The following is a 20,979-nucleotide window of genomic DNA, read 5'->3' as shown; positions in this document are numbered from 1 at the left end:
GGGGTGCTGAGAACACCCCAGCATTGATGAGATCCATCCTTACAGCCCTTTGCTTGGGTCACACTGACATGGACACCTCCCAGTGCTTCAGCTGTTGATTCCCATGTTATCAGGAAGACCATGGTTTGCCAGCTCCTTAGGGTACTCCTCTGCTTTGGATGTCAGAGCTTGACTTAGCCTCTGGGGATTTGAAGCTGAAGACTCTGCCCCTGAAGAAAGTTCTCCTCATCTGGTGAAAGGTCACAACATGAGGATGGGTAGCCTTTGTGCTTGGCAGGATCAGTCACACACACGGGTCTAGGAGAGGCAGGAGGAGCTTGGGATTCTCTCCTCAGGTGGCTTGCTCACATCTTAGTCAATTATCACTCCAAGAAATGATTAAGTGAGCAGGACCCCAATATCCAATCTCACAAGGTGAGACCTCTATTACACCATTCAGCAGGATTTATTTCTTGTACTTTAGCCCCCTGAGAGTTGTTAGAGACCTCAGGCTCTTCTGAAAGTTACAGCTACACTTCTAACCAAGACCATAAGCTCATCTCGTCAGTATTGATCCCGAGTCACTTCCTGAACTGTTGTACTTTCTCTGCATCAGCAAGACCCTGTTTTGGTACTGCTGTTGGCTTAAGGGATTAACTGCAGTTTGTGAAACTGACACCGGGTTTTTTTATTACTTATCACCATTAAAATAACAAACATTTTAAAAGCTGTAGAACCATAAACGATAAAAAAACCCCATAAAAACCATAAAACAGTTTAACAGCTTTTGGTTTCCCTCCTCACATGGTGTGATCATAGAAGTGCTTTAAAATTTTAAATTCTTTGTTTTCAGGATACATCACAAGAATCCTCAAAATAAACCAGAGAACAGCTTTTTAAAGACTAGGTTTAAATGCAGGAGGGTCCCTTGGCTCTAAAGAAGTCAGGAGTGTCTTGTCTTTGGATTCATCACATCCACCTGTAAGTGCTTTACTCTTGAACTATTTTCACTAATTCACTGAAGCAATAAGCTGCTATGTGGAGTGACAAAGGGAATAAACACTTTGGCTTTTCTATCAGCAGCAGTTAAAAAGCATGATTTTCCTTTGATGGTGCAGAAGAGGTTTCATGCACAAGGGCCACATAGGAGGCTGTTTGCATGTGTCCCACATTGCAGAAGTTCATCTGTGCAAACCCTTTATGTCTTTATACCAGATACTCAAAAAACAGCTAAACTAACTAACTAGGAGCCATGGCTTTTTCTACCTAGGCAGAGCAGAGCAGGAGCAAATGAAGATTCCTGATTGTTCTCTCTCTCAGGCAGCCCCATAAACACAGAGAGTTCAGAGATGTAAATCAGTCACAGCCTGATCCTTTGCCAGCCCTCAAGCACTCTCAGCTTCCCTTTGTTTTCATGGGAGCTGAAAACCACCCACAGCTCTTGAAAGCCTCTTGGTGAGCTGACCTCTGAAGGGCTTTACCTGTGCTGCCTCTCACCCTGGCCAGAATGGAGAGGGAAGAACAAGTGACTGGAGGGAGATAAGGCAGCAACAAATTCAGTGATTTACTGCATAAAGAAGCTATTTTTCACAGAGAAGGAAGAAAACAGTTCTGCTGGAGATAGAGAATTTGTCTTGTGGAGAGCTTCACGTATTTCTTCAGTGTTAAATAAACACCAGTATCGCTACTGGGAGATTATGGGAGATACTGGGCTGAGAACATGGATGACAGCATCAGCCCACACAGATTTCTAGTGTTTCCCAATGTTTTCCTTCACCACATGCTGTATAAAACTTCTATTCTCCTGTGTAGCTTTCTGGCAACATCCTGTCTTCCGGCTAGGTTTTGCCCAAAACCTGAAAGCAAAGTTTGCTCACAATACCATCTGCTGTGGTGCTAGAGGTGCAAAACATCCCTTGTACTCACAGATTCAGGATGCTGATGCCAGAAGGAAGCATAATGTTATTTTACTTTCCACTTCTTACAGTCTCTAGTACCTTAGGTTTTTTACAGAAAGTTTCTTTTACTCAGACCCTGAAGCCCAACTCAAATCAGTCAAATTCAGTGGTGACAACTAAAACTAAGATGAGGATGAGTAAATTTAGTCAAGATGCAAATATCAGGCAAGCAGCATAAGAAAGAAAAGGGCAGTGAGGTGGGGTGGGAACAGATCAGTTCCATTAACAATGACATTTCTTGATTGCTTAGGTTTATTGAGACCTGTAGAAAAAAAAGATTGGAATTTTGCTTAATGCCTCAGGAAGAGTTGACACTGCTAGGATGTGAGTCATTGAAAGTTATCACTCCTATGTATAGAGCACACTATAATCAGGAGCTGTTATTGCAGTGTATGGTGAAGTTGAATTGGACATTTCCAATTAAAGATTGGTGCCATATTCACATACCTCTCACTTTTATTCACACTTCTTTTATTACACTTCTGTAATTTTGTTCTCTTTTTTATAGACTTTACAGTTATTGTGCTCTAAAAGCCAGCAATCATGGCCTCAGTATTGGGTGTTTATAGGATTCCATTATACCATGATGAAGAGCGCAAACACAAAATCCTGCTCATTGCTTTTCAGAGAAGGGAAATTTTGGCATCCTTCTCTGCCAACATTAAAAATAGGGCTTGATTGTTCAATACAAAAGTATCGTATTTTAATCCAAAGTTATTTTTCCTCTTACGAACTTTCCGTATTTTGCTTCAGATGTAAGTAATTTCTTTTCATTTAAAGTGGTCTCTTTTAATATCATGAAGAAAATTAATTAAGCGATCTCTCACATCAAAAACAACAAACCAATTAGACCTGTCAATTCAGCATTTGACTCTGCTTTCACAGTTACTGAATCTAGCAATACACTGAGACTCGACCAGGCTGGGAACCACAGGAATGGGAGGAAGCACAATCACAGAGCTGGTGATGGGTGAGCCAGGGAATCTGCAGTGTCACAGCCAGATACTGGTACAGGGACTGGTACACGAGCATGGAGTTACGTTTAACACAGACTGCAATGAGTGTTCAGGTATCTGAAATAAAGCAGAGACGTGGATTTCCTCATTTTGTGCTGTGCTGGAATGGGAGGGTCAGCCTTGCCACTCCATCCTGATATCCTGTCTGCTGGCTACAGGGACACCTGCCCCAGGGCTGCTTGTTTGCAAGCAAAGAGCTTTCAGCCATGTGAGAATGTGTCCTATGTTCCAAAAGGCCAAAGGAGAAACATTGCAGGGTGTCCTGTCCACCTCAGGTTTTCCTACAGTTTCTATATATATTCCTCCTCTAGGCACATCCCATCTCCGGGAAGACAGGGTCAAGATAATGATCCTTGAAGACCACAACAGCGGTTACCTTAATTTCAATTAATCCCAAAATATTTCGGTTAAATAGGAGCAAAGTCAAACTGTCATGAAACAAAAGTAAAACCAAAGTAATTACAAATGGCCAAAATGCTACCTGGCAGAATATGACAAGAAACTTCCATGAATGGGTGTTAGCATTATATTTCACAGGTGATCCCTGGCCACTGTTCCCAGTTTCTTTCCTGAAGTCCAGCTGAGCACACTTTTACTTGCTTATCCATTTTGAAATAACCTTGAAATAAACTGTTAAAAATAACCTAAGCAAACAATATATTTCTAGGTAGCTGGTGGAACATTAGAATATATTCAAACACTGTCAGAGACATCTCCTTGTAATCATTTATATTTGTGCTCTAGGTCTCCCTGTGTGATGTACCTTTGCAGATACTACTGCAATAAAATACTCTACTATCTCCAGATACTTTAGACTGTGCCATTCCTTAAACGGTCTGAATTATGCCTGGAGTTTCCTTCAGGTAACAGCAACATGGAAAAATGTCTTTCCCAATATTTCACTGGGTCTCTTATCAGTTCCTGCATTCCTATCAGTGTCAGCTTGTTTTGCAAGAATGTGCAAAATGAAATTATCTGGGGTTTTGCTCATGGAGCAACATTGCTGTGTTCATCTAGCAGAGGGATTCACCTACCTGCAGGCTCCAAGGCTCCACAGGTCTGGGGTCTACAATCCTCCACCTCATCACCAAGTGTTGGTTCCAGAGATATCCAGGTATGCATAGCCCCTTTGAAATCACAACTGGATTTGGGAATTTTAAACTGAACTTACTTCTATTAACAGCCTGCTCTTCTCCTGGAATTGTGCAAAACAAGTTGGCACAGGATACGGAGTATTTTGTCTTTTGATCTTACATCAGGATGGTTTCAGATTATTTAAGAAGCTTCACTTTACTGAATAGTTTAGTAATTGTTAAGAGAGGGAATCCCAGTTCCTACACTGGGTTCAAAGACCACATGCTGAAGATCAGTAGTTTAGATTAATTTCCAGATTAGTGCTAGTAAACTTTCACTTCTTTAAAGTTTGCTTCCCTGTATCCTACAGGTACCACAATCTTTAAAACCATATTAAAATACATTAAGCAGTAAATAAAATCTTAAATATATATTTAAAAATACTGTTGTAGTAAATACAAGTAGGACAAATTAAGGGTAAAATTCAAGAAATGAGTTCAGTTGTAAAAAGAAATTAAACATATTTGCTTGTCTCTCTTATTCTCAATCTACAAATGCTCTCATGCTATTGAAAAGCCCCACAGCACCTTCTGTTGCAGTCACACCCCTGAATATTCTTCTTATCTGCTTGTTTCAGATTGACACAGGAAGATGGCGAAATCTTTATGCAGATCAGCAGGTGGCCTGACCTGGCATGCTGTCTGCTCAGGAGAAGGCAGAAGTAGGAAAGTGGTTAAATATAATATAATCCCAGCTGTAAGACTCCTTATTAACAGTGCTAATTTGAGGAGGTTTACAAGTAGGACAACTGAGAGAACCAGGGGACAAAAAACAACACAATGAAACAAACAACCACAAAGGCAGGATTTGAATGAATTTCCATGTATCACTTGAAGCAATGTATGTATTTCTGTGCTTACTGTCCTAAACTCACCAGCTCTGGGGCTCCTGGGCTCATCCTCAACACCTCTCATTCAGCCCAGCCCTGACCCCCGGCTTTTTTCTTGCCCCACACAATGCTTGTAGCTCATATTTCGGCCTCTGTGTGAGGGGAAGCCTTGGTGCTTGTGGGGCTCAGCTGTAACTTGCATACAGCCAATGATTTCAGCCTATTTCTTATTTTGTTAGTTGTTTTTCTTCAGTAAACAAAGAGGTTTATTTGCTCACTGTGCCAAATCTGAAGGAAATGTGGCCACCTAGAACTGTAATCAGAACCACAGTTGTCTCTGGTCCCCAGAGAGGCCACAACTGTAGTTTTTACCAACAACATTATTAATAAAAAGAGCTGCATTTCCTCCAGCTGGGATGAAAATATGCAAAGCAAAAAATCCCAAAGCCAGGTATGCAAAGTCATTTTGCAAACAGTGGGCAGTAACAGCAATGGGAAAACCTCCAGTGCTTGATGGTGGCACCTTTTTTTGCAACAGCCTCTGGGGAATAGATCCTGGCCACAGCACCTGCTGCCAGGGCTGGTGCTCCCCTTGGCTCCTCAAAAGGCTGCTTCAGGCTGTAATAATGCCAGATCAAATGAGCCAAAAATACTGTGACTAATCAGTTTAGGATAAAGGCCATCTCAGAAAAGATAGCTGCTCCAGGAAATGATCTTCTTTCTCAATAGCTGGCATCATTCCCAGTGAACCACCAACAGGACTCTGAAGTGAAAATAAGAGTCCTGTGGGTGAAAATAAAGAGGGAATCTCACCCATGCTAAGTTTCATGCAAAAGCACTTAAAAATAAGGCAATAAGAAACTGGTCAGTCTGAAGGGCAGCGCTGGGACTGGGGAAAACAACCATAATCCTGAACACAAGTCCCTTGAAAACAAGCATTTGGGGGATTGGAGAAGGGGAAAGGGGAGCTGCCCTTTCTTACCAGCCAGTTATCAAAGTCTATGAGGAAGGTAATTTAGAGCAAGCAAAATGAGGATAAAATAAGAGCAGGAGTTCTAGCAGTGTTCTTCCTTGAAGGGCAAAGGGGCAAAGGCTCCTTGAGATGGGAACCAGCAGCACCTGGAAGTCCCCACAAGCACAACCATGTGGTTATCCTGGCTGGGGAAAACAGAGTCTGCTGGGTGCAGATGGAGCTCTGGGGAGGTGCTTTCGCAAAGAAACGACAGACAGGTAAACAATCCTTATCAAACTCTCCTTCACATCTTGAAAATGCCTTGCCTAGCTTATTTCTCAAGATGTTTGTATGAAAAAAAGTCATGCAGTCCATTAGTTTGGAGTGAGTGTATTTGGATGGTCCAGTCTAGCTGCCAATGGAAGTTTAATACTTGCTCACCATAATGCCATAAACTTTTGTGCTTCTGGGGCTTAGAGCTCAGTCCTGAAACAGTATTACAAACTACCAGCAAGTCCGAGGATATTCCTGTCATATCCTGACATATTCCTGTCATATGCCCTTAAAAGCATTTTAAGTTTACAATAATAATTACAACTAACTTTTAAAGCTCTATCACAGGTAGTGTAGTAGGCTTTCATATCATAGTGGCTTTCATGGAAAATGCTTTCAAATTCAGTATTCTTTTTATTATCTGCCTTTATGATCAAAAGTTAATTATCTTTTACCTATTGGCTGTACTTGCATAATGCAACATTTTCCAAGGTCTTCTGTGGAAAGGCTTTTTAATTTATAACTTGGGATGGGCCTAAAATAAAACCCATGTATCTAAGTACATCTGATAAAGACAAGCTGGTTGCAGTCTAAGTCATAATCAGAGCAACCCCAATTAAATATCCTCTGTCCTAGAAAACAACCACACAAATGTGTGTATTCCCTCCTTTAGTTGAATCATTCTGCTTCATTAGCCAATCCAGTCCTTTATTTACTCAACTGTGTTGTCAGAGCCTGATTGAAACAGCTCTGGGGAGTGAGATTAGAGCTTGGTTTGGACCAGCAGGATTCACCATCAGGATAAGGTGGGCAGGGACTGTTGCCTGGGACTCTTGCCTGAGTTATGGATGCAGCACTATGTTGGCACAAGCTTCTAATTAGCAAGCACAATCAGTAAATGACACACACAAAATTTTGCAGACACTCATGATATTCTAAAGTGCTGCAGTTTGGGTTGCAAAGGCTGCACCAGCCAGATCACCCTGGGTCCTGAAGGGCTCTAAGCAGCCCACAGTGGGAAGAAACCTCCTGCTGTTAGTGCTGGCATCCTGAAAAGCATCCTGCCTCATCTCTTGGGTGTGAAGTGAGGCTTTACCAAAAGGATTCCCACCTCCCCAAGAACCACTCTGCCTTTTTCATGTACTTTAAGTTTCTACAACAATTTTCTTCCACCTGAAGGTAAGTATTAGTTAATTCTAAGCAACTGGGTTTTGTTCCAATGACTAAACTCCAACTCTCTATAGTAAGACATACCAGAAATTGATGGAAATTATCAGGGAGAAGCAAAGGAGACAATTTGGGCACATTTAGGAGAATGCAGTTGAAAATGCCCAAATGCAGATGGGTGGGATTGCTGGAGTAACCAGGAGAGCCAGCTTGCTGGGGAGACTGATAGGATGCAAGAAAATACAAACTAACCTCTAGAGGTCTCACCCTGGCACAGAGGGCTGTCTATGTGCTCTTGTGGAAGGGTGACCATTCTGCAAGCCTCCTCTGGAGGGCTCAGCAATCAGCCTTGCAGAGGACAAAGAGCAGGGAGATGTCCCCATCACGCTGCTCCCAGCTTTTCTCCCCTCCTCCTATCAACTCACAGGAGAGCAGAAACAGCTGAGCACTTGTTCTGTGCTGAAAAGAGATGATTCTAAGCTTCATTTAGCCTTACGAGCTTAAAAAAAGATTCTTCAGGACAAGAGATGTCTTCTTTTGCTAACTGCTTATACATTGGAAAATGAAATTGTTGTGTATACATGAGGCCATTGAAATGCAAGATTTTTTCCAAACTGGTGTAACCAATTGCAGAAAACTGTGCTCAGCCTTGACTGCTTGGTGCACTGCAGAGCATTTTGTTAATATTTAAACTCAGTCTTTTGAGTGCTATCCCAGGAGCTGTGGTAAGGATTCAGGCAGGGATGTGTAAGCAGGTGGGTGTGAGCTGCTGAATGGCAGCACTCACACGCTGCTGCCAGCCAAGAGCTCGCATGGTCCACGGGGTGAAGTCACAGCAGGTGAAGGGAGCATGTCCCAGGGAGCTGCAGCCAGCACAGCAGCATAGTGAACCTATCACATGAGAACTGGCCTTTACAACCTCCCCAGGAGAGTGAGGAGAGCCTTGCCAGGAAGGAGCACTGGGGTGCAAACAGGAGCCCAGCACATGCTGTACCACGGCTGCAACCTGCTTGTCTTTGTCCCCACAATGAGGGAGCAGTGAGAGTAGCATGGGGGGCCAGTGACCCAGCTGGGGGTGCAGAGGGGAGCAGCTTTGATGGAATGCTAAGGGTGGAGGGCTAAGGTCACACACGTGTGACGTCCTATGCCCTCATGTACCTTGTGCTCAAAAAGAAACCCAAACAACTTGTATAACTTTAGTATGCTGATGGCAGGTTGGAGAGGATAAGAGTATTATGTCTCTGGCAGAGGAATAAGGTGCCAGCAAAATGTGTGGAAAGATAAACAGCTTGTGCAGAGTAGGGGCTGTCTGCTCAATGTACCAACAAATGCCTGTCTAAATTGTCAGCAGAAGGGAATGAGGATGAGTACCCCAGGCACTCTACTCTGGTTGATGCAGCTACAAAACCCTGTTTTTCTGAAGAATGAATATATAAAGCTCTCCCCTCACCCTCAGTTCCTGGACACACATGTAGCTGTGTCTGCCTATGCCAGAGTATTTATGTATATGTGTATGCAAATAAATACTAAAATAATTCAAATTCAACCACTAAACAAAATTAATAACAATGCAAACACAATTATTAGACTGGCTCGGTCATACAGGAAAATGAGTTGGGACTCTTGTGACCATTCTTTTTATATTTTATGATAGTGCAATATATATATATAGATACTATTTTCCCCAACAGTCTAAGAGTACAGCATATGAAATGCCATTAAACTCCTTTATTCCTGGTTAGCATTTGAAAACTGATCCAAAATACAATTTTTACTCAAGCATTATTTGTTAATGTATATCTATGCTGATAACCCTTAGACTCTATTTGAAGACAAAGTGTTTGCAAATATGCCTCTTATTTATTCACTCCAATTTTTGAAGATAATACTTCAATTAAAGGAACAGTAACTTCACTAGAAGAATAATTAATGCTTGTTTAAGTGCCATTTTTATTACTAAAGCATCATTCTACAGTTAAACATTGCCTGAGGTACCTTACGATTATGTATTAATGATGTAAGAACACTTGTCACTTTATAGGACCTTCCACTCAAGATTCTTGAATTGCTTTATGACTGTGTGACCCTTTCCTTAGCAGACAAATATCTGATATTTGCTTTACTTAAAGTAAACTGACACATGTACAATTTACTCAGTGCATTTTAAAGGATGTTGTATTGATAGATATTTTTGAAACTTCCTTTGCAAGGATATCTTGTCCTCTGACAGTCCAATGCAGCTCTTGTTAAAGGCAGATACCAGCTCATGGCAATTGACATTCTTCATTGTTCTGGAATTAAAAATTATCTGTACTGGGAGAAGCCTTCTGAAAGCCCAACCAAACTTTGAATTATTTTGAGGTGAAAAATAGTGTCCTTATATTTTCTCTTACTTCTGCTTTGATCTGTGGCAGATCCTTGAGACTGTTCTAGGTCTTAAAATCTGTGGATTGAAAAGCCCTAGAAATCTTGCTCCTGCCTTCAGGCAGGGAAGCAAGCTGTAAAAAGAAAAATGGGGATGTTTCTGGCTCTTGCTGGCCTAAGAACTACTGCTCTGGTATCACAGTCATGTGGCTGGATTACTGACAGGATTTTCCATCTTCCTTGCTACCAGCCCAAAATCACCACCGTGTCCCTCGGGAGTCTGCACTGATTTGCTCTGTGACTGATGAGCTGGCAGGGCAAGCAGCCATGTCCTTGTGTGGGCTGTGCCTCACCTGGGTGACCTGGGAGTTCAGGTCCTATTGTTTGTGTGCTGCTGTTCACAAAGATATCTCATCACATGTCTCCCTTAATTGTTTCCCAACAATGTCTCTTTAATCTATTTTAGTTATTGACTAGGCCACCAGCAAGAATACCAGAACTTCAAGAACTGTGGTTGACATTGTTTGGAAGGGCTATGAGAGGCATTGCAGGTATTGGTTATTATCTTGTTAGACATTAATATGACTGTGCTTCACAAATATGTTAAGAATGCAGCCAAACAAAAGGCTCATGTATCTCTGTGCAAAGGGCACTGTGAGGAGCAGCTCCTAGTCTCCCAGGCTCCTAATATTAGAAACAAAAAATGTAAATTAAACTAATAGAGAGAACAAAATTCAAAATAAAAAACAGAGTCCTTTTTCTCTGAGTGCCCAACACAAGGTGATGCTCCTGCCCTACAATGTCATTGAGGCCAATAGTCCAACAGGAATTTAGCAAGCACGTATTGACTGCCGCTCTTCACAGCTGCACTGCTTCATGCTGTGCTGTAGGTCTTTGCATTAAAATACAATGCATGAAATCTGCTTCAGGATGAACTCTGGGATGGTTTCAAACTAAATGGTTCAGTTATTTCTAAGAGTATGACAAAGGAAAAGTGCCTTCATTTTTTGCCAGATTTTTTGTGCAAAATGACAACAATTCAACTTACCCCACTTGCTCCATGCTGTGAGCCTCAAGGCAGTGGACCTGCCGAGCAGAAACCAAAAAGAAGTCAGGTATTTGATCTCCTGATTTCTTATCATCACTTTGTGAAAGCACCCAGAAACAGACACTAGGTAAAGCAAACTGTTAAGATTGCAAAATAAAGCATCCCAAAATAGGACATGACAGAATTTGGATGTTTTATGTGCATATGTACTGGATATAGACAGTAATGGCAGCATCTTGTGTCTGTGCCCATGGGAGCCTCACCTCTTGCAGATCAAAAGAAGAGAGATGGATTGGGTGGCTCATGGCAGAAAGCTGATGGGGATGCCCGTAGCTGAACTGGTCAGAGTCAGCTGTCTTTACAAAAGAGATCTTTATGAAAAAGTTCCAGGCTGTGAAGAGACCATCTTCCCATGGTGCTGTCTACTGGAGGTGCCTTGTGAGTATCTGTCACTCCAAAGGTCTGCAAAGCCACTCCATAAGGAGTCTCACAGATGCAGGTGTTGCCATTCAAAGCCCAGTGATTTGACTCCTATCATCGGTGTGTAATGGTAGGTGCCTCTACTGGGAAGTTTGAAAAATTCTGACACAGTTTTTGCTGAGCTGAAAGTGGGCTCCTAGATCAGCTCAGTCAGGGAAGCTGGGGTGATCTAAGGGGCCGTGGGTGCCCACAGGGAGGTTCTGCTTCCCCCCTCCAGCACCCTGACATCTCTGCTGTGCATTGCATGTCTGTTTTGTGACTTGCAGCTGAGGTGCTAATGTGTAGCTTAGCTGGAAAAGGAACAGTAAGAAGAGGGGAAATAGTGGAAATTTGGCAATTACCAATGAAGACACACACTGTGATTCTGCTCTGCAATTTCCAAGTAAACTAGCTCTCCCCTTAGTGTAGTCAGATCACACTTTTACAGCATAAATCAGGTTGGAGGAGCAACAGCAAAGCAAAACTTTGAAATGGATCTCTGCTACAAGATTGCCCCCAAAAGCACTGTATATGGTGTTTGTGCACAGCCCATAACCCCAAACCTTTCCCTGCCTTGGTGTCTTCAGGTCTTTCAAATTCTCCCAGCTTCCACTGGAGGGAGTGAAGCAATTTTAGAGTGAAGCAGAGTCAGTTTCAACCATGGACATTGGCAATCTGGCACTACATAGTTATTCTAAATTTAGTTCTAAATGCAAAAAGAGACAATTCACCTTAGAGACTGCTGCAGCAAGAGAAATGATTGTAGTAATGCCTCCAACGAGCCATGAAAATATCCCTCTAGAACAAATGGGTAGAGAAGGTGGATTGATTTTAACCCATGTTTCAACCCATGCTTATTTAATGTCTGAATATTGCCATGTTTATAAGGGCATTAAAGGGAGGAAAAAAAAATCTCAGAAATAGATTCCTTAAGCCTGAAGAAGCAGTGGATCTCAAGCCCTTGCATGGTCTTATGGTGTACTTTAGGCTACTGCTTGGTGACATTGGGATATTGAAGTATCTGGTATCCCAGCAGGGCAGTGAGGACAAATCTTACCAGGAGCTGGCACAGGAGCATTTCCTTCCTGGCTACTGCTTCTTGGATTCTACTTGAAATCAGCCTCAAAGATCCTTGAAGATCCGACATTCTCTTCCTAAAGAAGCTGAGCCTTGCTGAGCTTATCTAGGCATTTCTATCACCCTGAAGCTATGTCTAGGAGTATGGCAGCACTTCACTCTCACTCACATAGGCATACCTGAACTGGATGAAGGAAACATCCTTGTGTTATCAGCACTGTTTTTAGCACAAATCCAAAACATAGCCCCATACAAGCTACTATGAAGAAACTTTTTTCCAGCCAAAACCACTACAATGCACTATTGCATGTTAAATTAGAGGCACCTCTCTTGTTCACCTTGTGGAGCAAATCATGCTGGTTTGATTTGGTTTAACCTTCATTTTTTTTCCTGTGTCTTTCTTTTTCTATCCTTCCTTTTCTTATACTTATGCACAAGTAGTTTCAGGCAACATTTGGCTTGATGTTCTTTTACTACCTGAAACTTACACTTCATTGCTGAAACACCAATCCTTAGGGCAGAGAATGATCATAAATCATTCTAGATTGTCTGAATATTATTTAACTTCTTCTTTCTCTATCCTATATATCCTCACAAAAATGTGTATGTAAAGTTTCTGCTTATAAACCACAGGTAAAGGCTGCTAGGTTGCCAGGACTTGATGAAATACATCCTGGATTCAGAGAAGCAACCTCTGACTCTTCAGAAATCTGGACTCAGTCTTGCTGAGTGTTAAAGGATTTACTTTATTTCTAACTGAAAGAGAAAGAGAACACGAGACTAATTCAACACTTCTATGTAAATTTTAGCACCTTTGAGGCCATATAGAGATAAGTAAGGTTGAACAGACATTTTATAGGAACAAATTGTACCCAACTGATAAAACATTCTCTTTGACAGAGTAACCAGCCCAGGGCAGATTCAAAATAGACAGGAGATTTTCTAATGATGATGTTACTAGAGTGGAGGAATAGGTAGCCAAGAGCCTTCTAAAATCTCCTTGGGACTCCTAAAGAGCAGGTAATATAGTCTTGTGGATGGCTGGGCAGGTGCCTAGAAAAAGGGCACAGCATCTGTGCTCCAAATTGTGCCTGCTCCCTTTACACCTGTGTTTTCTTGCTTTGGGGAGCCAATACTGGATACAGGCCTTTAGATGCAGACCTACAAGCACAGAACAGACGGAAGCCATCCCCTCCTGTCCTGCTGGTTCTTGCAGCTGTTTTCCTTCATTGCAACCAGGGCACACTGCTGGCTCATGGTCAGCTTGGTGTCCACCAGCCCCATTTCTCCAGAGCAAGATCACTTTCTCCCTAGCTGAAACCTAGCCCACACCGTGGCATGGGGTTGGTGCCTCCCAGGAACACAGCTGGGTTCTAATATCCTGTATTAACATTTTGGCACACAGGACCACAAACAAACAGTAATGTTAATGTAACTAATCTTTATCAATTACAGTTCTTAAAGGGCAAACTGCAGATCAGCATGGGGCGTGCACTTTGTTTTTCACAGTGTCAGTTGATTTGCTGTGCTAGTGCTGTACAGTGCCTACAACCTCAACACTGCAGTGAACGAGGGTGCAGGAATTACACTGTGTTTATCACCCTGTTATCACTGAGAAACTTCCAAACTGCACAATGTCATTATGCTTCAGGAAGAACTTTGACTTTCATAAAGCCAAGATGACATAACAATGGAGATTACTTCAAAGATTTTCTGTAGGAGCCAAAAAAATGTCACTGATTTCTGGTGCAAAATTTCCTGCTAGCCTCACTTCCCCCTGCTTGCTCAAGGGGTCTAAAGGTCAGGTCCTGAATTAGGAGAGCAGAGAATAAGAAAATCTATCCCCAGAGGAGAAGTGTACAATTTCTTTGATGTAATACATATCTCGAGGGGTGTCTGTGGGTAAATTGCATGTCTGACAGAGCTCTTGGAATTGAAGAAAATTAAATACTGCACAGTTGCTTCATTTTTAATGGCCTTATTTGAGGACAAGTTGAGATTTTAGTTAACATGAAAACTTGTGTGGAAACTCCACCTCAGTTTGCATTTACATGTTTTCCAGCAATGGAACAAATTAATTTTACACTTGTCTAAGAAATAGCAAATGTTTGTAGTTTTTGGTTAGATTTTAATTGTGAAGCTGGAAATGTAACTGGGAGCTTACGACAAATGAAAGTGGGGTGTTTTTGCTTTACATTGAAAATTAGCTGGCATTTTACGATCAGCTCTGATATGAACGCTTATAAAGAACTTTTAATTGGCATGACATTGAGCACAGAAAAAGGGAACATCAATCATATGTCTTTCTAATTCTCATTGCAAAGACCTTGAATTATAGGCACTAGGCAATTTTATCCTGCAGTGAATCATTTTTTCCATAACCTTCTAGAAAGAACACTGACTTTTTCCTATGAACAAATCAGGCTCTCATATACTGCATTGGCCTCGTCCATAATCTCCTTTCTAATTAAGTCAGATTTTCACAAGTGTAATGGGCAAGGAACAGAATTTTACAGGGTACAAGAAGTTACTGATATGCAAAGCCACGCACTGCTATTGCAAAATAATTGCGACCCAGAAGAAAGTCACGTGGAAGGAAATTGGAGGGAAGGACATCAGACACAGACCTCTGAGCACTGTCTTTCTGAAATACAAACTTGATATATCAAGTTAAGCAGACTGATGACTAAAGGGAGGTTCATCTCTGCCTCCTTTGAGGGGCAGCAATACAGCTGTGTCCCAGGGATGCCAAGAGCAGGACCCAATCAAACACCCTGAGATGCTCAAATTCTCCAGGCCTCTGGATGCCCTCCTTCACTTAATGGGATGAGCTTTTTTCTCATCAGCTTTGACTGTATCAAAATCAGATGATTAGTGTAGGTCACCTGTGTCCCCTCTCTGCTCAGCATATAGCAGCACTAGAGCTGGCCACTGAAGGGCAATCCTTGACACCTTGGGATAGGGCGGGTGACCCTCTCAATCTGGTAACCTTTCTGCATGTCTCATAGGAGCCCAGAGGATAGGTTTTCTATGAGACCTGCTGAACCAGATGTCCAACCCTGACAGCTGCAGTAAGTCCCACAATGATTGCTTGCTTTCTCTGTGTAGTAAAAGCAGAGGCAGGAATTCTTGAAGGCCCTGAGGAAGATTGCCTTGGCCTTGGAGAATGTATGTAAGACAGGCAGATAGAATCTCCCCACTGCTTCTTTTCAAAGACACCTGCCGATCACACAGGGAATTTGGATACCTGCTTTAGGAGGATAGCTTCTCTAGGCACCTAACATTTAAATGCAAAGAAGTATCACTCCCTCAGGTGAGGCAGCTGGATTCCACCTCACGCACAAGCCACTGCCAGAAGCAGGGTGCTGCGTGTTTAACCATGGCATGTGGCAAGGTCTTCAGTACATAATGGCTCAGCTTGGACAGTGCCCTTTTCTGGGCTCACCAGGTGGTGTGAGAGAACCCAAATGTGTCCTGTCACCAGCACCAGTTGTAGTGCCTTTTGTAGGGTCTTCTCTTTGGCTTGAAAATGCTTCAAGTTCCCCAACCCCTTTTTGCCTACGTGTGCTGCTTTAGAGCTCCAACTGGAATGTCCTGACTGCTTAACACTCCTGCTAGCATCTGAGAGCCACAGATCTTTGTAAAATACCTGCACAACAGAGCACATACCAGGCCTCCTGATATGCTTTGTCCTGCCTTTTCAATGAATCTGAGGTATGCTGCTATTTTGCATCTGGCCCAGTTTCACTCACCTTCTTTCCTATTTATCCTACATATTTGTGCAGAACCTCAAGCAGAGATCATTGACTTACCATAGATTTCTCTGCACTTCTCATCTTGCTTTACTGCTTGAGTGATAGGAAGCTTTTCTGTGCAGAACAGTAAGCTCAGCAGTCTGGAAAGCAGCACAGTACCTGCTTTGAACAAGGATGCAAAACAAAATGCCACCCCTGTCTCTTTCTGGACATACTTTGCCCTGCTTCTCACAAAGAGGGGAGTTTACCAAAAGGGTTTACCAAAGAGAGGAAGAATAATCTGAAAATGTGTTTTCCTAATTACAGCTTTGCAAGGTGCAAGACACTGATGGTCACCATCCAGTCCTTGAACGGAATGTGGAAGGTATTTTAGTTCTGTTTTCTCAAGTCAGATCCAGTGCTACAGTTTGTCTAGATTGATAATCTAAATGTGTACAAATAAACATGTGTGCTTACGTATGTATGTAAAATTTTAATACTTAATGGAAGAAAATATTCAGTATTTCAAAGAAATAGAATGCTCTACTTCTCTCTAACACATCCTTGCAGCTCTGCTACTTATGCAGCCATATTGCCCTCTGCTGACTTCAGCCTGTGCTGGCAGCTTTCCTCTGGCTCCAAGTCAGAGCTGACTCTTATTCTCAGAGCAAATAACCATGATGCAGGCTTTTACCTGACACAGAATTGCAGGTTGGTTGGGGTTGGAAGGGACCTCTGGAGGTATCTGATCCAACCCTCCTCTAAAGCAGGGCTTCCTAGAGCTGGTGTCCCAGTATTGTGTCTGGATGACTTTTGAGAGCTCCAAGGAGAGAGACTCCACAACCTCTCTGGGCAGCCTGTACCAGTGCTCAGTCACCCTGACAGGAAAATAAGTGTTTGGAAGGAACCTCCTGTGTTTCACTTTGTGCTATCTCTCGTTCTGTCACTGGGCACCAACTGAGAAGAGCTCCATGTTCTGTGCAGCCTCCCTTCAGGTATCTGTATACCTTGATGAGAACCCCCTAAGCCTTCTCCAGGCTGAACAATCCCAGTTCACTCAGCCTTTCCTTATAGAAGAGGTGCTCCAGCCCCTCTCTCATCTCCATGGCTCTTTGCTAGACTATCTGTGTCTCCCCTGTAATGGAGAGCGCAGAGCTGGACACAGAACCCCAGCTGTGTTTCCCTGGTGCTGAGCAGAAGGGAAGGACCATCTGCCTTCTCCTTCTGGCAAGATTCCTCCTAATGCAGCTGGAATCCTGGGAGCCTGCTTTGCTGAGAGGGGACATTTAATGAGTACTCATGGATGCAATAAAAAGTGGGAGTGTAAACAGGTACTGTAACCTCAGTGTTCATGAAAGGAGTGCCACAGCCAAACCAAGGTGAGGTAGAGTCACGCCAGGAGGAAGGAAACAAAAAGCACTCAGGTGCCCATAGTTTACAAGTACCACAGTCCTACAGGCAATACACTGTCTTTATGATCTTTATTACTCAGAGACGTAAACTTCAAAAGAGAATTTTAACAATCTCCTAACTTCAGCAGAGTACCCAGGAAGGTTCAGAACATTTGTCCCAGCCACCATGACCCCAAGGGACATGGAGTTAATGGGCAGGGCAGTTCAGAGGTGACTACCAGGGCTGAGGTGAATGGGATGGAGGGATCTCACCCTGCATTCCCTGTGTGTCCCTTTGCCTTCCCACTGTCCCCATCCACTAATGCACACTTTATTGCTTCCTGCATTCCCCCAGGCCCCCTACACCCCCGTGCCTGGGCACTGAAGCAATAACACACGAGCTGCCTTCCCTTCGGTAGCTATAGTAATCATCTGTACTGACCAGGTTACTGAGGGCACCATTCAGAGCCTCCAGCCATTTCTTGTTGCAGGAGATGGTCTTGTTTATAGCTTGCAGTAACAATATTCTCATGGCATTCAGATTTGTGTCTGAAAAAACCTGCAGTTTCTCTAGAAATACTCATGTACTCCCTGTGCAGAGGGGAGAGCCCCAGTACTCCAATGTAGGAGGCCATGGAGAATTAAAACATATTAGCTGAGTACTACTACTTTCAGTTAGCTACAGCTGGAGCAGTTTTGGGTTTTATTCTCTTTGGTTGGCTCATTAGTGAGGGTGGGAGGAAATGATGGGGACATGATACTATCCCTGCAACCATCAGGATAACTCTATGATGCTTTCTCATTAGAATCACAGAAGATTCTAAGTTGGAAGGGACCCACAAGGATCAAGTCCACCTCAAGTGAATGGCCCATATGGGGATCAAACCCACAGTCCTGGCATTATTAGCACCATGCTCTAACCAACAGGGGTTTAAATATAAAAATATTGGGCACACACAGTCTCCAGCATTGCTGAAGGGCTGATCAGAGAAATCCTTAAGGAAAAAGGTAAAAGAGGAGTTCTGCCTGCTGACTATGGCTTTTCCTTTTTCCCTGGCTGTGTGGGAAATAGCAGAACGCTGCCCCCTGATGGAAATACTGACATATGCAAGAAATTAGTACATCTAGAAAACTTGACAACCCTTTATCATGGAAAATATTTTCAATTTCAGTCAAGGTGGGAAATCGATAGTATGATCTATGTTGCATATTACTTGCCTAAAGCCACATTTAGGTGTTTTTAGCATAAACTGAACAGAATATTATGTATATCCTAAATTAGGTAGAATTCAGTGTAGAAGGAAAATAAATTATCTTGGCCCATTGTTGTTCTCCCACAGGCAATGAAGGATTTAAGTTCTAAAATACTGATGTGCTGAAGTGAAAATAACAGAAGAATTCAGGGTGTGCAAGCTATTATTCTAGAAGAAAACACAATCTATTTTCCAGAAGAAAGTATAAATTCTGGAAAAATATACAGAGCATTAAATTAAACCATGTTGATTATAAAAATGTGTCAATATTCTAGTTCAATTATTTTCTGGATTAAATAAATTTGGAAAAATTATTCCAAGACACTTGAAAATCTTTCCAAAATTAAATATTTTAGATTTTATATTTTTGAATGTTTTAAAAATTGAATTTATGTGCATTTCACTGCCACAGAGTCACAGAATTAGTCAGATTGGAAGGGAGCACAGTGGGTCATCTAGTCCAACCTCCCTGCTCAAGCAGGGTTATCCCAGAGCACATTGCACAGGATTGCATCCAGAAGGTTCTAGAATATCTCCAGTGAGGGAAACCCCTAAACCTCTCTGGCACTAGCACTCTCTTACAGTACACAGTCACCTGCACAATAAAGACATTCTTCCTCATATTCAAGTGGAACTGTGCATCACTTTCTGCCCATTGCCTCTTGTCCTGTTGCTTGGTACCACTGAGGACAGGCTGGGTCAAATTTCTTGGCACCCCCCTTTAGATACTTGTATGCATTGATGAGATCCTCTCTTAGTCACCTCTTCTCAAGAAGAATTTTCTTCTAGACAATCTTCTAGCTACAGAATATTCTAGTTCAATTTTTTCCTGATTAAATAAATTGAAAACAATTATTCCAAGTCTTTCCAAAATTATCTTAGATTTTATATTTTTTAATATTTTAAAACCGCATGGACATTTCATTGTCAATTAGATGGAAGAGGTTTCCACCTGAAACATGTAATTTCCCTTTCTCTGCTTGTGCCCATGTGTTGTTCTGATGCAGTCAATCTGGGACTGGGGGCTGCTTTGGTCACCCCAGGGCTCACTTTGCTGCCATGTGGGTCCATGAGCTCCCAGGTACCAGCAGAGATTAGGGTCTAACCTACTTGAGAGCAGCTCTGCTGAGAAGGACCTGTGAGTTTTGGTGGGTGACAAGTTGATTATGAACTGGCAGTGTGGCCTTGTGGCCAGGATGACTGACTAATGGTGTCCTGGGGTACATCAGAACACTGTAGCCAGCAGGTCCAGGAAGGTGGCCATCCTCCTCCTCTACTGGGCCCATCTGGAGTGCTATGTACAGTTCTGGGCTCCTCAGTAAGAGAAACAAGGAGAGGGTCGAGCAGAAATCACAAAGGTGATTATGGGACAGGCTGAGGGAGCTGGGCCTGCTTAGTCAAGAGAAGACTGAGAAGGGGTATCATCAGTACATACAAATGGGAAGCTGATTATGAACCAGCAATGCCCTGGCAGCCAGGAGGGCCAAACACATCCTCGGGGGCATCAGCAGCTGGGCAAGGGAGGAGATTGCCCCGCCTTGCTCTGCACTGGGCTGGCCTCACTTCAAATCCTGGGAGCTGTTTTGGGCATCATAATATTAAAAAGACATTAAGTTATTAGAGAGCATCCAAAGGAGGACTTGAAGATGGTGGGGGGTCTGAAGGAGAACCCTTATGAAGTGAAGATTTATGAGGTCTTATGATGTCTGTAGGAGACTGAGGGAAGAACTTGTGGTCTTGAACATCCTCATGAGAGGAAGCAGAGGGGCAGGTGCCAATCTCTTCATTCTCACGATCAGTGACACAACTGAAGGAAACATCATGAAGCTGAGTCGGGGGAGGTTGAGATTGGATATCAGAAAAAGTTTCTTCACCCAAAGGGTGGTGGGGCACTGGAACAGGCTCCCCAGGGAAGTGGTCACAGCACCAGCCTGATAAGAGTTCAAGAAGTGTGAAAAATGCTCTCAGGCACAGGGTGTGACTCTTGGGGTGTCCCGTGCAGGGCCAGGAGTTGGATCCTGATGGGCCATTTCTAACTCAGCATATTTTATGATTCTCTGATTCTATAAATACCTCAAAGACTGGTGCCAAGAGGATGTGCCAGACTCTTTTCAGTGGTACCGGCGACAGGAAGAGTAGCACTGGCCATAACCTGAAACACAAGAAGTTCCACCTCAGCATGAGGAAGAACTTTCCGTCAGGGTGGCGGAGCACTGGAACAGCTGCGCAGGGCGGTGGTGGAGTCTCTGTCTCTGGGGACATTGCGAACCCGCCAGGTCGCGCTCCCGCGTCCCTGTGCAGGTGTCGCGCCCAGGCCGCGCTGCCGGTTCCGCGCCCCGCGCTCG

At 43.0% G+C, this 20,979-nt stretch overlaps 1 long non-coding RNA gene across 2 annotated transcripts; it reads right to left on the bottom strand.

The window, feature by feature from the left end:
• Positions 1-4,332: 4,332 nt before the first annotated feature.
• Positions 4,333-20,795, bottom strand: LOC130263390 (uncharacterized). Of its 2 annotated transcripts, XR_008842320.1 has the most exons (4): positions 20,708-20,795; positions 11,911-11,977; positions 10,721-10,758; positions 4,333-4,716 (listed from the first exon to the last, which is right to left on the bottom strand). It is a non-coding gene; the product is annotated as an uncharacterized LOC130263390 (long non-coding RNA). The 2 variants fall into 2 exon arrangements; XR_008842319.1 differs by lacking the exon at positions 11,911-11,977 and having other exon boundaries at positions 20,708-20,781.
• Between the last annotated feature and the right edge of the window lie 184 nt (positions 20,796-20,979).

Source organism: Oenanthe melanoleuca, chromosome 1A (assembly GCF_029582105.1).
Source record: "Oenanthe melanoleuca isolate GR-GAL-2019-014 chromosome 1A, OMel1.0, whole genome shotgun sequence".
Lineage (NCBI taxonomy): Eukaryota > Metazoa > Chordata > Aves > Passeriformes > Muscicapidae > Oenanthe > Oenanthe melanoleuca.
Note: the sequence above shows the minus strand (reverse complement) of the source record. Positions and strands in the feature narration are given on the sequence as shown.